The 4,749-nt window shown below is 39.9% G+C and overlaps 1 non-coding gene across 1 annotated transcript; it reads right to left on the bottom strand.

Moving 5' to 3' along the window:
- Positions 1 to 281: 281 nt before the first annotated feature.
- On the bottom strand, positions 282 to 385 carry LOC112764370 (small nucleolar RNA R71). Its single transcript, XR_003183126.1, has one exon. It is a non-coding gene; the product is annotated as a small nucleolar RNA R71 (small nucleolar RNA).
- Between the last annotated feature and the right edge of the window lie 4,364 nt (positions 386 to 4,749).

The raw sequence follows: 4,749 nt of genomic DNA on the forward strand, positions 1-4,749 counted from the left end.
AGCTGAAACCTCAATTAGTTGCTCTAATGCAATAGAACTGCAAGTTTCATGGACTTCCATCTGAAGATCCTTACCAATTTTTAACTAAGTTCTTGCAGATTTGTGAGACTGTTAAGACAATTGGAGTAGATCCTGAAGTCTACAGGCTCATGCTTTTCCCTTTTGCTATAAGAGACAAAGCTAGAACATGGTTGGACTCACAACCTAAAGATAGCCTGGACTCCTGGGATAAGCTGGTCACGACCTTCTTGGATAAATTCTTTCCTCCTCAAAAGCTGAGCAAGCTTAGAGTGGATGTTCAGACCTTCAAGCAAAAAGATGGTGAATCCCTCTATGAAGCTTGGGAAAGATACAAGCAGATGACCAAAAAGTGTCCTTCTGACATGTTTTCAGAGTGGACCATATTAGATATATTCTATTATGGTCTATCTGAGTTTTCCAAGATGTCATTGGACCACTCTGCAGGTGGATCCATTCACCTAAAGAAAACGCCTGCAGAAGCTCAGGAACTCATTGACATGGTTGCAAATAACCAATTTATGTACACTTCTGAGAGGAATTCCGTGAATAATGGGATGCCTCAGAGGAAGGGAGTTCTTGAAATTGATGCTATGAATTCTATATTGGCTCAGAACAAAGTGTTGACTCAGCAACTCAACATGATTTCTCAAAGTCTGAATGGATGGCAAAATGCATCCAACAGTACTAAAGAGGCATCTTCTGAAGAAGAAGCTTATGATCCTGAAAACCCTGCAATGGTAGAGGTAAATTACATGGGCGAACCTTATGGAAACACCTATAATTCATCATGGAGAAATCATCCAAATTTCTCATGGAAGGATCAACAAAAGCCTCAACAAGGCTTTAATAATGGTGGAAGAAATAGGCTCAGCAATATCAAGCCTTATCCATCATCTTCTCAGCAACAGACAAAGAATTATGAACAGAATACCTCTAACTTAGCAAACTTAGTCTCTGATCTGTCTAAGGCCACTTTAAGTTTCATGAATGAAACAAGGTCCTCCATCAGAAATCTGGAGGCACAAGTGGGCCAGCTGAGTAAGAAAATCACTGAAACTTCTCCTAGTACTCTCCCAAGCAATATAGAAGAGAATCCAAAAAGAGAGTGCAAGGCCATTGATATAATCAATATGGCCGAATGCAAGGAGGAGGGAGAGGATGCGAATCCCAATGAGGAAGATCTCATGGGATGTCTCTCAAGCAGGAAGGAGTTCCCTATTGAGGATCCAAAGGAATCTGAGGTTCAAATAGAGACTGGTGCACGAAATTGCAATCACACTTTTGCAATTCTGCACAACTAACCAGCAAGTGCACTGGGTCGTCCAAGTAATACCTTATGTGAGTAAGGGTCGATCCCACGGAGATTGTCGGCTTGAAGCAAGCTATGGTTATCTTATAACTCTTAGTCAGGATATCAATAATTATCAGGGTTGATTGTGAAAAGTAAAAGAATATGAAATAAGTACTTGTTTTGCAGTAATGGAGAATAGGTTGAGGTTTTGGAGATGCTCCATCTTCTGAATCTCTACTTTCCTACTGTCTTCTTCTTCAAGCACGCAAGGCTCCCTCCATGGCAAGCTGTATGCAAGGGTTTCACCGTTGTCAGTGGCTACCTCCCATCCTCTCAGTAGAAATGTTCAACGCACCCTGTCACGGCACGACTATCCATCTGTCGGTTCTCAATCAGGTTGGAATAGATTCCAGTGATTCTTTTGCGTCTGTCACTAACGCCCAGCCCTCAGGAGTTTGAAGCTCGTCACAGTCATTCAATCATTGAATCCTACTCAGAATACCACAGACAAGGTTTAGACCTTCCGGATTCTCTTGAATGCCGCCATCAATTCAAGCTTATACCACGAAGATTCCGATTAAGGAATCCAAGAGATATCTACTCAATCTAAGGTAGAACGGAGATGGTTGTCAGGCACACGTTCATAGTTGAGAATGATAATGAGTGTCGCGGATCATCACATTCATCAGGTTTAAGAACAAGTGATATCTTAGAATGGAAGCAAGCATGATTGAATGAAAAACAGTAGTAATTGCATTAATCCATCAAGACACAGCAGAGCTCCTCACCCCCAACCATGGGGTTTAGAGACTCATGCCGTAGAAGGTACACAAAGAAACGTGTAAAGTGTCATGAGGTACAGATACAATGTCAAAAGATCCTATTAATAGTGAACTAGTAACCTAGGGTATACAGAAATGAGTAAATGACGTAAAAATCCACTTCTGGGTCCACTTAGTGTGTGATTGGACTGAGCATTGAAGCTTTCATGTGTAGAGACTTTTTCTGGAGTTAAACGCAAGCTTTTATGCCAGTTTGGGCGTTTAACTCCAATTTTTATGCCAGTTCCAGCGTTAAACGCTGGGAATTCTGAAGCTGATTTGCAACGCCGGTTTGGGCCATCAAATCTCGGGCAAAGTATGGACTATTATACATTTCTGGAAAGCCCAGGATGTCTACTTTCCAACGCCATTGAGAGCGCGCCAATTGGACTTCTGTAGCTCTAGAAAATCCACTTCGAGTGCAGAGAGGTCAGAATCCAACAACATCTGCAGTCCTTTTTAGCCTCTGAATCAGATTTTTGCTCAGGACTCTCAATTTCAGCCAGAAAATACCTGAAATCACAGAAAAACACACAAACTCATAGTAAAGTCCAGAAAAGTGAATTTTAACTAAAGACTACTAAAAGTATACTAAAAACTAATTAAAATATACTAAAAACATACTAAAAACAATGCCAAAAAGCGTATAAATTATCCGCTCATCACAACACCAAACTTAAATTGTTACTTGTCCCCAAGCAACTGAAAATCAAAGTAGGATAAAAAGAAGAGAATATACTATAGACTCCAAAATATCAAGGAAACTTAGCTCCAATTAGATGAGCGGGACTAGTAGCTTTTTTGCTTCCGAACAGTTTTGGCATCTCACTTTATCCTTTGAAGTTCAGAATGATTGGCATCTATAGGAACTCAGAACTCAGATAGTGTTATTGATTCTGCTAGTTAAGTATAATGATTCTTGAACATAGCTATGTCATGAGTCTTGGCTGTGGCCCAAAGCACTCTGTCATCCAGTATTACCACCGGATACGTACATGCCACAGACACATACTTGGGTGAACCTTTTCAGATTATGACCCAGCTTTGCTAGAGTCTCCAATTAGAGGTGTCCAGGGTTCTTAAGCACACTCTTTTTTCCTTGGATCACAACTTTATTTCCTTCTTTTCCTTCTATTTCTTCTCTTTTTTCCTTGAATCACTGCTTTTTCTTGCTTCAAAAATCAATTCGATGATTTTTCAGATCCTCAATAACAGTTCTCTTTTTCCCTCATTCTTTCAAAAGCCAACAATTTTAACATTCTCAAAACAACAAATTCAAAAGACATATGCACTGTTCAAGCATTCATTCAGAAAACAAAAAGTATTGTCACCACATCAAACTAATTCAACTAGTTTCAAGGATAAATTCGAAATCCTGTACTTCTTGTTCTTTTGTGATTAAAGCATTTTTCATTTAAGAGAGGTGATGGATTCATAGGACATTCATAGCTTTAAGACATGAATTTTAAATTTTATTAATTATGAATTAAGAACAAGACTCAAAAATAGATATAAGATGAGACTAAAAAAATATAGAAAACAAAAATTTAAATAGGCTCCTAAGGATAGAGGTTTTCACAGAGTTAGGACTCAACAACCTTGATTTTGAGAAGTGGATGCTCCCTCAAATTGAGGGGAGAATTTTTGGCGTTTCAGTTCTTGAAGTTCACGCCCCTGCTTCTCTTGTTCCTTCAACAATTTGCAGAGCATGCAGTTCTGATTCTGCTGTTCTTCCTTAAGTTGCTCCATAGTTTCTTGCAACTTGGTGATAGATGCTTCTAGGCTGGCCCAGTAGCCAATTTCAGGAAATTCAGGGAGGAACTCCTGCGCCCTCCTTTTGATAGAGTTGTCTTGCATTTGTCCTTCCATTGACTTCTTGGTGATTGGATGTTCAATGGGTATGAATCCATCTACTCCCATCTTTACCCCAGCCTCTTTACAGAGCAAGGAGATCAAGCTTGGGTAAGCCAGTTTGGCTTCAGTGGAATTCTTATTTGCAATTGTGTAGATCTCACAAGCAATCAGATGATGAACCTCCACTTCTTTTCCAAGCATAATGCAATGAATCATCACTGCTCTCTTGATAGTGACCTCAGAACGGTTGCTAGTGGGCAATATGGAACGCCCAATAAAGTCTAGCCAACCTCTTGCAATTGGTTTGAGGTCTCCCCTCTTGAGTTGGTTTGGGACACCCTTTGGATTGGTTATCCACTTAGTTCCAGGGAGGCATATGTCCTCTAGAACTTGATCCAACCCTTTATCTGCTCTCACCATTCTCCTATTAAAGGATTCAGGATCATCTTGCAGTTGAGGCAATTTGAAGATTTCTCTTATTTTGTCCAGATGGAAGTGGATAACTTTCCCTCTGACCATGGTTCTGTAAGTATAGAAAGCAGTTCCAGTCATTCTCTGCTTATCTGTCAGCCACAGATTTGAGTAGAATTCCTGAACCATATTTCTTCCAACCTTTATCTCAGGATTGGTTAGAACTTCCCATCCTCTGTTTTGAATTTGCTCTTGGATCCCCGGATATTCATCTTCTTTCAGATCAAATTTAACTTCCGGGATCACTGACCTCAGACCCATTATTTTGTGATAATGGTCTTCATGTTCTTT

Source organism: Arachis hypogaea, chromosome 2, assembly GCF_003086295.3.
Source record: "Arachis hypogaea cultivar Tifrunner chromosome 2, arahy.Tifrunner.gnm2.J5K5, whole genome shotgun sequence".
NCBI lineage: Eukaryota > Viridiplantae > Streptophyta > Magnoliopsida > Fabales > Fabaceae > Arachis > Arachis hypogaea.